This window comes from Protopterus annectens, chromosome 10.part0, assembly GCF_019279795.1.
Source record: "Protopterus annectens isolate FY-2018-M chromosome 10.part0, PAN1.0, whole genome shotgun sequence".
Classification (NCBI taxonomy): domain Eukaryota; kingdom Metazoa; phylum Chordata; order Ceratodontiformes; family Protopteridae; genus Protopterus; species Protopterus annectens.
Window position 1 is genome coordinate 1,385,249,964 of NC_056744.1, and position 12,859 is coordinate 1,385,262,822.

Below are 12,859 nucleotides of genomic sequence, written 5' to 3' on the forward strand. Positions count from 1 at the left end.
TCTTTATTAATGTAACAAAACAAAATATTTACATAGGTTGCATAAACCTCATGCATGCTGTGCCAAGTCCACTCGGCTGTTGACCCCTGCTTCTTCTAATCACTACGTTTTACTGTTACTTAACCTAAGAAATGGTGTTTCAAAACCAAATCGTGCACAGAATTACACCTCCTGCTATAAAGGGGAGCAGTTGTCAAGAAACTACACAAGGGCCTTGTACAGGTGCGTTAATTTGTTATTCCCACCTGTGCTTAATCATACATTTCCATTTTCCACACCCAGTGAAACCTATTTGAGATTCAAAGTTTTATCCAGAGTTCAGGTTACTGAAGATCATTCATTAAAATGTTTACTTTCTCAGTTTTCCAATATTACAAGGTATTTCTCCATATCTAATAGTTTTAGTATCACCTTAGCCATTCTCTTGGCTAGTACAGACAAACAATTTATAACCTGGTTTGAAACGATTTGCAGTTGGGTCTGATGGGTCTTTACCCTCTGAGCTGTAGAGCTACCACAGATTTCTCCCAAGATGGTGGTGCTGTCAAACCTTTTCTTAAGAAAAACTTCCAGACATTTATCACTTTCTTTCCTCCTAACTTTAAAACTTCCACAGGAGTAATGTCTGTTAATAGTGACTCCACATTTGATTTATCATAATTTCTATCTCATTCCTTCACATCTTAACTATAACTTCTTAAGCATCATCTTCCTTTAATCTTGGCATAGTGAAGTCTTCCTTAATTATTTTCTTTTGTGCCTTTTCTTGGTTTCTTCATTCCCCCCGCTTTATATATATTTCATAGAATTTCTTAAATATTGCCAATACCTCTATACAGTCTCTGGTTGTAGCCCACTAAGTCTGGCAACACCCCTTTCTATTTCTCTACTGTAAGTCATTGTGCTAATAGGTTTTGTGCACTGGAGTGGTTAACAAAAATATTTGCTTAACATAATTTTTATAGACTAAAGCATGTTTTCCAAACACTCCCTTACTTTCCCTTAAGCACTCCGCAATTGCTTCTCTTCTTGTTAAAATTCCTGCAGATGATGAGACATTTTAGAGAACCTTTGATAACCCATCCAAATAATTCCTATCAATTCTTTACCATATCTCCTTCTCTCTAATTTCTACCATGCTTTTAAATTACATTTTCATTTTATCCCACACTCTAGCTACCCCTTCTGAAGGAATGTGTATCTTCCCTAATAACTCCTGAATCACTTCCACTGCTCTCTCCTTAAATTCTTGTGTTTTAACAATTCTACTGTCTCATTTGTACTCGACTACCCTGCATCTTTATCATAGTCTTTATTGCGACATGATCTTAAACAGTTATTGGATGTGTTTCAAAGCTTTCAATTAAATATCCATGCTCCTATAAAATGTGATTTCTATCCAATTTAAGCCAGTAATTGCACCTTGGGGTATAATATGTAAATTCTGCCAGGTTCCACCTAACAAGTTCACATCTTAAATTCCAAATATTCTCATATATTTCTTCAGAAATTTACCTTCTTCTGATAGATTCTAATTATTGCAGCTCAGGTTTCAGTCTCTAGCCATGAACAATACTATTTGCCAAAAGCTAATTACCTCTCCTGTAATTCTTTTAAACTCTTTAATAGTAGTTTTAAGTTTAACAGAAATGCATGCCAGTGTAATCCTCCTCCCTTGCCAATAAACTGTTATTGCCACAAATCTACCCACTACTGTATTTCTTCATCTTTTCTATCACTACTGGAGTCCCTCTCACAATCGATTACCATCCCCTCCCTGATACTATACTGAATATCCATTCTGAAATCCTTTCCTGCTAGTTTCACTTGCTCATTTACAACCAAGTATGTCTGGTAATATTGCCGCGTTTACACCCTACAATTCTTAATATAACTCAATATTCTACTTCTTCCTCATACCTACAATGTTATTTACATTCCATGATATATTTCATAAGGTTATCTTTCTGATAAATTATTACTTTCACATATTCTATGTGACAGTTTTTTTGAATATATAATTCCAACTTACATGCACATGTTAATATTTGGCGGGCTGAACTTGTACGCAGTCGTGGCATTTTGTCTCTGTTTCACCCTATGTTGCATTTTCCCAGACTTCTAGCTTCAATAAAAACCCACAAGTAATCACAAAATGTACACATTTTCATTTTAACCCCAACCCCTTTTAACTCACAGCAAATAGACTAAACTATATACAATTTCCAAAAAGGGACGTTACCTCCCAATGTAAGAACAATTTCCCCAAACAATCAGCCACAGGATTTACTTATTCTTAAGACTGGTTTAATCACGTTAGTAGCAAATATTAGAGCCTGTGTTTTCCCTTGCACAGACACCATCCATTCTTATCCCACCTCTATTTCCCTCCCAGATTTGAAAAACTTGTAGGCTCTCAGTTAGCTCATTTTTAGCCTTAAGGAAAAACCTGCACTGGCTCCCTTTAAATGAATAAACTTAATTGTGCAATATTTTATACTGAAGTGGTAACTGCTGCTAGGAATACATCTACTTGCAAAAGTACTCCCCTTGAAGGTCTCAGACTTCATTTGTTTTAACTGAACTCCTTATCAGTTCCCCTTTCAGTTTTTTTCTCCTAAAAATGCCTCTGAATTCTTTGCGGAGTCATTTTCTGATAACTGACTGCACCTATAGACAGATAGTCTCCAGCTGTGGAGCTCTGCTGATGGAGAGACAGACAGCTAACATTTTTACAAATATAAGATATAGCTCTTTACAAATGCTGAGAAACTACCTTTTTACCTGCTTTCCATTTTCTGGTCTGTTTGCACAGGAAAAGAAAGAAAGAAAACATTTCCTACTGCCTGCAACACAAACCAAGAACATTAGTCTATGCTTCTACCTGTAAAACACCAGGGGAAACCACCACATCTGATCAGTGCACTTCAGCAGCCTTTCCCCAGCAGGTCAGTATCACAACATTGTACTGGTAATATCCTACCTTTATCTTGTTCAGTATAAACCCAAGATATATTAGTTAAGAAAAAAGACATGATTACTTTAACAGCACAAGAAATGAACAGTAGTCACTGATGAGAGTCCTTTTACCTCACATTTAAAATACATTTGCATGCCAAACAGAACTACATTACAATGTAACATGCAATTCACTTTAACAAATTTGTCACATTACAAAGAAAAAAACACTTATTTACAGTTGCATCTTTACCTTCATTATCCTTCTAAACATTTATGATACAGGGGGAATTATGCTCTAGTCTCCTCCCACCAGTGTAATCCATTCTACAACCTTCCAGTCTTTTTAGTAATTTCCTGCAGAAGTACATTTCTCACGCCCAAACTGTACCTTAAGAAAACATATTTTACAATTCTTCTACTTACTTCATACTTTCTCATTATTGCTGGTCTTCCTTATCATCATGATCACCTGATACTGGTCCTCTGATTCAAGTCCAATGTATTCCTGATTTTTCTAGTCAGCTACTGGGCTTTTTCTGTCACTCAATCCTTTTCCTCTGGAACAATGGAAAGGATTTTATTGGCAAGTTCTCTCTATGGGCTTTGCTACTGTCAGAAGAGTAAAAAGCAGAGCCCCCCCCCCCCCCAGCTTGCTGGTTTACTGCTTTCTGGGTAAATGTTTTCCTCTTTCGCCCATTTTGCATTCAAAAATATTTTAATAACTGCTGGATAGTGCAACTTGAATCTTGCACTTGCTTCTCAACATCCTCTGATAAACTCACTTCTCTTCACTTCTCTTCTACATAGTGAACACTGAATAATCATTTTCCAAACTCCTCTGCTGTCTACCAAATGTTACCATTTTCCCATTATGGCACAATTTTAGCAGAAGCAGCTCTTTCTGCTAGTATGTCTACATCTTAACTGATATAGGCCTTAACTTCTTTCTCATTGCCAAATTTAGAGCATGCATACAATATATGAGTTTTCAATGAACAAATCCCCTTATTTAATGACAGTTGTTTACTTGTACTTTCACAAAATTAACATAGTTCATTCCTTCCAGTTTCTTGATTACTGCAGAAAATTAGATGTTTTCTTTGTGTGCTCTGTCCTCTAAATCACCGTTTTAAATAGTTCTTGAGAAGTCTCAAATTCTACCAGTCTTGCCTTCATTTCAGCGATTTCTGCTGTTTTACCTGGTCATCTGAACAGCTACTTAACGATTTTCTTATTCTTTCTAGTCTTATTTTCATTTGACTTTATATATGCCTCCAGTTTCTCATGTAAATGTTTCTAAATGCATCTGATTTATTTTCCTCTAAATTACTAGGAGCCGTCTTTGTACCAAAGCTGAAACCTGAGCTGCCTTTCACAGAATAGCTGACAATCTTTTCCACGTCATTTTTTCTTCTTTCTTTTCTAGTTGATTTTCTGTTTTTTTTTTTTTTTTATTTTAACAAGATTTCTTCATTGCTGACAGTGACTAGTCAGTAAATGAATTGTACCCAAATTGTCAGCTTCCACTGCCTTCCTTTACTACTACTTTCTTTCTCATGCTGGGAAAGCACTAAATGACATGCTGTTCAGAGTGAGGCCATCTTGGAATCTCCGAAACACACAGAATTCTTGAGCTAATTCTTACTGATACAGGCACCTCTTACACTACTCCTTTAGTATCTCCTGCACCAGTGAAGTCTGATCATAAAATTGTGACTTTATCCTTAGATACCCAAAAGCTCAAACATCAATCCCCACTGAATTTAAGGTCTACAAACATGCCAACTTCAATCTACTCTGTGAGAAAATATTAAAATTCACTTATGACTGCACCTCCATTGACTTTAATACAGCAGCAAGATTCACTAAGGAATTCTCCAAACACTTAGAAAAATGCATAGAGGTAGCAGGCCCTACCGGACCAAATATCACAGGAAAGTTAAAAAAAACAAACTACCCTGGTGGTTTATCACCATAAATAATCCATATAAAAACTGAAAAACTCCTTAAATTATTTAGTAGATCCAAAATCCCTCTTCATAAGGATAATATCAAAAGGAAAACAAAATGTTTAAGAACACTAACAGGTTCACTATTGAAGCCCATGAGCTTAGGTTAACCTCTGAAGCAAAGATAATTAAACTATTCTTCAGCTGTTAGAAAACTAAAAGGAAAAAAACTACATTGCTCTGAACTTATACATTTTGATGCATCTTATACCGACCCAACAGACATCACCAATAATCTTGCAAACACATTTAGTACCAGCTTTACCGTGAAACTTCTATTCAAAAACCCAAAATATAAAGAACATTTATTAACTGTGCTAAACAAGATCAAAATACTTTCTTAATGGGACTTGACAATGTGTCTGGTTGATTAATTAAATACAGTTAATCATGCCCATGCAGGTGCCTCTCCTTTAACTGTTTAACCTAAGTTTAGCTACTAGTTTTACCCATGATGAGTTCTGCACTGCAATGGTGATGTTCCTCCATAATGGTAGCCTTATAACTAACTTGGGTAATTACAGACCTGTCAGTCTTGCAAGACGCATCTGCAAAACAATGGAACATATTATAACTGACCTCAAATGGTGATATTAAGAATCTTATTAGACCTGACCTGCAACAGTTTGGCTTTTGAAGGGTGGGTCCTATTTAATTTAGTAAACTTCTTTGAAAGGGTTACAGAGGTTGTGGTTGTCAACTATGCAGTCCAGGTGGCATACCTTAATCTGGTCCAGGACATCAACACCATCCCCATGCTGGCATCATATCAAAGCTAAATAATTTAAAAATAAACCCATATATGGTAAGATGGATAGCAAACTGACTGAAAGAACTCACACAGTGCATGTTGGAGGTGCCCCATCAGAAATTATGATGACAAGCAGTGATCTTCAGAGTTCAGTGATGGGACATCTCATTTTTGGTATTTATTCTTAGATCCCCAAGCAGAGAAACAAGACCTCTAGTTAATAAAATAAACAGATGACTACAAACTGGAGACAGTTAAGTCATCCAATGTCACTATAGCCTTCCGAATGAAATATCTATAGTAATCTCTTGGTGTATTAAACATGGGCTCAAACTAAATGCTAAAAAGTGCAATATTATTACTTTTAGTAGACAAGTCCTCCCTTCATCCTACTGTATAGACAATACCCTGCTACAAAACAAAAATGTAGTCAGAGACCTAGGTACACGAGTTGATGGCTCCCTTTCTTTTGGCTATCAGGAATGGTTATCAGGTAATCCTTTTATTTAGCATGGGTAATTCCCAAGGGTGTAGAAAGAATGTCTGAATAGATAACCATTCCCTTATACAAATCACTGATCAAGCCAATAGGTCTCACTAAACATATCACACAATTAAAAAGACCCCAAAGGTTCCTAACCAAAAATAGCACAGGCCTGAAGTTCATGAGTTATCAAGAGAGTCTGGATCCTCTATCCCTTTATTCGCCTTCTAATAGACTTTTGAAGGGAGAACTCTGTCTTACTACCCCATTAGAGACACATTTGTCCTGCGCCTCCTGTATCTGTGGAAGTCCAAAATCTCCAACACTAAAACTAGGGCCTTACATTATCATCAACAGATAAAAATGCAGTGGAGGGACATGTTTATAACTCAGCATCTTCCAAACCTCTGAAACAAAATAACCCTGCATATTAAACATTGTGACAAACTATCTTCCTTTAAACATAACATGACTGAATGGGTATCCCCAAATTTACTCCAAGACTGACTGGAACAGCCCTTCTGCAGAAATAAGAAGTGGTCTGAGGAAGGATACAAGCAAGGTATGAATTATCATAACACTCATTGGCCTTGGAACAGCTATTAATCTATAAATAAAATAAGAGTAAAATAAGTGAAACTAAGAAAGGGGCCTTGCTGAGATGGTTACGCTAATTGCCTACACTGCCGAACAAAATCAAGATTACATAAAGAAAGTGCTGCAGCCTTAACAGAAAGTTGCATTCCTTACAAGTATTCCTAAATCTTGAAAATACAGACAGCTGTTTAGATACTGAAAACTTAGTTTGAGAATAGTGATGCATTCCCTTGAAGTGCAAGTTTTAATGCCTTCCACACTTCCAGGGCCAACGATGAAGGTATTGGAGGGGGTGTGTCTGTCTTTCAAAGTCAATTCACCTCCAGACTCTTAAGGCTGGACAACGATCTTGAACTCCTCCAAGGTCTTCTCACAGTAAATACAAGTTCATACCACATTTTGGCAAACTACCAAACCTCTTTCTTGTCATCTGCAGCCCATAAGACATATTTAAAGAAAACTGTCATCCTTCCCTATCAAACACAACACTACTGTTCTGAGAGAACTGAACTATCCATCTCCTAATTGGGAAACCTGCACCACTACTGATGTGTGCACAAAGATCCCCAAAATTCATTAATGGTAGCTTCTTTGATCAACTTGTTCTTGTCCCAACTAATGGTAATAAAATACCAGATCTGGTTCTCACCAATATAACCTCCCATTCTCAACTCTGGTGAAATATGACCATATTCCACAAATCCCATCTGTCTTTACAGACTATTCTAAAGCAAACCTTCACCAGCTAATGAACTGATGAAATTTCACCTCTTTCCTCATCTCAATGACCCCACCACACATAATGTCACAGTTGCATATAACTTCAATGCCCATCTCAAATTGAGCTCAGACTTTACTCCTAATTTTCCACAACAAATTAGCAAGTCCATGCTACCCCCTCTGATCACCTCTGAAAATTCCTGAGTGCCCTTCTCCAAGGCCCAAAACACTATCTGCATGGGTCCTGACAATGTGCTAGGCTGCCTCAGTGTAAGTAACAGACACTGTCTCGTAGACTCGCTACTAAACTTGTTGAGTCTCCCCCTCTACATTGGATTCACACCAAATATATGGAGAATCGCTGTAGTTATCTCAGTCCATAAGCAGGAGCTACTACTGACCAAGGAAATTGTACACCTATAAGCCTCACCACCCTTATCTAAAAAGCAATGGATCATATTATTATAGAACCTATTAAAAAGGATATAAGCAGTCTAGAAGCCCTAGACCAAAGCCAATTTGATTTTGCTAAGAGCAGATCTGCCTTCTGGAATTTGGTGGACTTTGATGAAGAGGTTACTGATGCATTACACAAGTAAACTGGTTCACACTGCCTACCTGGACCTGGCAATGGTCTCTTAATACCAAGCCCACATTCTGGCATTAGCAATAAGCTAAACAAGCTAAATGCAAACCTTTGTATTACTTGCTGGACAGCAAACTGACTTACTAAAACAAACTAAACCTTTACTGTTGCTGGCAGCCTAACTTTGAAAAGACTACAGACCAGCTGTGGCCCTAAGGATCAGTCCTAGGACCGTTTCTCTTTGGTATTTATCTCTTCAATGTCAAGGATGACACCAAGGGGCTGTGGCTGGCTAAGTCTGTGGACAACAGCAAACTCAGACTGATCATACCTCATCTGATTTCTAGATTCACCCGGAGGGTCCATCACAAATCAACAACAAGGCCTTAAACTAAATACAAAGAAATGCAGTATTGTGTCCCTCAGCAAACAAGAGCACTCATTCACCTATCACAAAGGTGATCCACCTTTGAAAGTTGTCTCACTCAGATTTGGGCACTTTCACTAATAATGAACTATCCTTTGCTCATGTGTATCCATGGTCATTCATAAGTCCTTTTATCTGGCCAGACTGGTCTTCATGGACATATCTTGTATAATTTCTCTCGACTCCTCCTTAATAAGACCCATAACAGAGTATAATGCCCTCTATAGTATGTACTTGTCTAAGTATATGATTCAGCTAGAAAGATTACAGCATGTCTTCGCAAGCCAATCAAGGGCATGTCTTCCTTCAACTACACTGATCACCTCAAGTACTCTCACTCTTTTCTGTTTCCAACAGACTCAAGACAGGGGCCTTTGTCTGGCCTACAGAGTTTCAAAGGTACAAGTCCTTTGTGATCTGCACACCCACAAAACAAATAAGACCTTAAAAACACCCGGTCAAGACATCTAAATTTCCACAGAAATATAAACAGAACCCCATTCCCCAGAGAAACAGTCTTTTACAAAATAGATATCCCTAGTTTATAAAACAAAGTGGCTCCCTGACCCGCTTTAAATGTAATCTGGAGAATGGGTGGGCAATCATAAATACACCCATGATATGGTTCCTCAAGCCCTACTGAAAGAGTTAAAGTTAGACATTAAATACATCCCAGGCCTGCCTCTCAAGCCCCCAGTGAAGTGGGTTGCAACTGGGTATTAATTATTCCTGTGGGTAATCACAATTTGGGATCTTTAGGCAAGGCTGCAAATGCTCCTTTAAATCAAAAGCTTAGCATTAACCTGTGAACTACTACTAGGCAGGGCTACAACACAGAAGTTGCAAGCCATGGGATGTTCCTATTTTAGTATCAAGTGACTCACTTCAGAAGACCATTTCAGTGAAAATCAAAGCCAAGAAGTATACAACTCGGCAAGTCTCCACACTCCTCATGAGTGAGTGAGTGTTGCACCATTTTACTTAATATAACCTACCTGAGGTTGAACAAAATTTACTCCTTGCTTCTTAATTACAGATTAACCCAGTGTTATGGAAAACCTCTTTAATTGCCTTAACTGGTCATTTAAGCAGTACTCACTCATTCATTAAAGCACGTTCTGTGCTTGTGTCAGCACAAGATTTTTATCTAGCCTGCTAAGCCATTTTTATTTTCTTCCAGTTGTTACTTATTTTGCAACTGGCAACCCTGTTAATGGGTGAAATGCCATGTTGCTCAGGCAAGGCAGTTACCTAAAGATGATCTGTGAACCTAATTAAGACCACTTTGTGTATCCAGAGCTTAATTACTGACAACCTACAAGAAGGCTAATTAGACAAGCTTTTGTATAGAATTATTGCATAAAACCATGAGATGTTATGTTTAACTTTACTTTCGTTCAAGCTCCTTCAAGGTAACACCAATAACAGACATCTTTAGCCTTGAAAGACAAATGTGAAAAATAATCCCTTTGAAGACTGACTGTTACTTTCTCAGTCTGATTTTTCAAAGTAACTATTAATGAAGATACACTGGGCTGGAACTTTTACCATGAGTACTAGTCATGAAGGCTGAAATTAGTCAGCTTTCATTTCACTAGCAAAACTGGGTTTTCCCTGGCAATTGGAGATTAAAGCTTTCAGTGTTAAGGCCTGGGAACAATGGAATTAAGTGAACTAAGAGACAATACCATTGTGCACATAGTAGGAAACAACCTAAATAGTGTAAAATCTGTATGCATCATGGGCTCCCTATTGAAAAGTCAGCGATCAAAATGCCAAGTGTTGAAAATCTGAAGAAAAAAGACCGAAAACCCAGAGAAGAGCAAATCTTGAAAATCGCTCTTCTACTTTAAAGTTTGTTTTGCAGGGAGGGTAACCCCCCCCCCCATACACACCACCCCATGCAGGGGGCAAGCCTCCTACCCACTCCTGAACTTGTATGTATATATATATATATATATATATATATATATATATATATTATACCAACTCTGATCTCCATACCTCGGAGAAAAAGGAATATCGGAGAAATAGCATCTCGGACTTGGTACATACAAGTCCAATCTTTCAGCTCCACTTTTCGAGATTTGCTCTAAGGGGTTCCGACATTTTAATGGTTACTTGCATCGTGTATTTAGTACAGTATTTAGTATGTACAGTATGTACATTACAATGTACAGCTACAATACCCAGTGCACACTTGCATATTATTAGGTTCTAGCACATCCTAAGGCAATTGTATTCATTGTGTAATGTATCATACTGTGTAAATCAGTTATTACTGAATTATGCCTTGCATGAAATAAAGCTTTTTCTAACCTAATTTACAATATCTATCTGTGCCATTTCTTTGTTACTAATCTTGAACTAAACAGCACATTTCAGCATGTACAAACCTTGAAACATTGCCTGCAAACGTGCAGAGCACGAATGTGATGTATACAAACTAAATGCACTCGCACATTAGGAAAACAAAGAAGTGTGTGCTCATAAGAGACACGTTACAGAAGCAACTTAATTGCTAATTAATCATTGAAAATGTATGCACAGGCTGCTCAGCACTGTCAAATATGTTACTACATGTTCTTCTGGCTTCTGGTAGGTAACCAGTGAGGAAGCTGAGGTTGAACAGTTTAAGGAGGAGGTCTGATAGGGATGTTTCAGACGGACAAGAAACGCATTGGAATTTTATCTGGACCCATACAAATGGTGTTGTTGTTCAGGGGGATTACTGGGGAACTGGAATGGCCTGCAAACTTTGTACTGGGAAGTTTGGAGGTGACACAAAAGAACAACTGGAGCTTTCTTTATCTGCAAGGATGTAATTTATAGCCTAAGAGTTTGAGTGAATTATGCCATTACGGACAAAGCTTGGTTCATTACACAATTAAGAATGTGTGAGGTCTATTTCTTTGCTAATGAAGCCATTTTTAATTCATAATTAACTTTTCAAGATTTGCTCTTGCTCCTGAGTTCTATGTTAACCCTTCTGAGGCACATTAAAACATTCTTGAGTTTCACTCTGTTATTAAGGGCTATGACTTTTGTCCTTTTACAGTAGAATTTACTTATAGCCGAGTTTCACCAGAAGGACTTGTTTCCAAGTTTGCTAGTACATTTGTGGTGATAAGGAACATTGAGCCATGCAACAGTTGTGAATGGTGTATAAACTTTGGGTATACATGGAGGTATTTGATATAGGGTGTATAAGTGTTGAACCATCTCATCACTGAATGCAATGAATCTAGCCTTGGAGAAGTTTCTAAACATGGCTGGGTTTGCCATTGACCTATTGTGAATATGACAATGCAGTGGTCTGATTTGGCCATTGAGGGTACAAAAATAGGAAAGAACAGACAGGAGCTATACTTGTGAGGCGAAGACTTGAGTATGTTGGTAGATCTAGAAGAGCAAGGTAGTAGTTGACTGAAAAAGATTGCAATAATAAAGTCAAGGAAGTGCCGAGCATATTTGTAGAGAAGTAGGTGTACCAGTTTATGGTGGGCTAAAGTCCCCTACAAATAGACTGTATGGATTCATGGAGATTGACTCTAGTGTGTTAAGATAAGTTTTGCAATTTGTAGGTGTCACGGACAGGGTACAGACTGTGGTATGAGCTCTGTTTAATAATATTAGGCTACAAAGGAATAAGGTCATTGTCCTTATCGATTAGCCAAGAAATGGCAGTTTTTTTAGATAAAGACAGACACCGCACCACCAGCACATGTGGGCCTAAACAACTGGTAGGTAGACAGACCAGGTAAGGAGGGAATGTTATTAGTGTTCTGGAACAATTTCAGTAACAACACATATTTCCACATCTCACAGAGTTAGGAAAAACTCAAGGGAGGGCAGCTTCTTTACTCTGGCTTCTAGCATTGAGCAGTGCTACAACCTAACCTTTTTATCAGATTTTAATTTGATTTTACTAGTCTGGTAGCCTAAGTAGATTGACATTGTCTAAAAAGGCACTTTGGAGGTAGAGAAACTCCTAACTACTAGACGAAAACCCTGAAGAGATAGGTGTTGACCATTTTTGGTTAAACAGGTGGGATCTGACTTTCTTTCCCTCCAGGCTGACTCACATTGGGTTCCCTCAAAATGACATCAATAACATCAATAACTAAAACAATTACAGTCAATCATCTGCATATATTGTGACCTCATTCTCAGTAATAGAATGCTGCTGAAAACTACTTTCTTTCCAATCTGACAAACTTAATTGGACAACTCCAGCATATCCCCCTTCACAGGTCTAAGGAAGTGCACACCCACATGAACAATGCCCATGTCACCATAATCATACTTGGAGTGAAGGGACTTG

At 37.8% G+C, this 12,859-nt stretch overlaps 1 protein-coding gene across 4 annotated transcripts in view; it reads right to left on the reverse strand.

Annotated features, from left to right (window-relative positions):
• Nucleotides 1-12,859, reverse strand: part of ZNHIT6 (zinc finger HIT-type containing 6) — a gene marked incomplete at its 5' end in the record, with an annotated part of 1,270,195 nt that overhangs the window by 553,181 nt on the left and 704,155 nt on the right.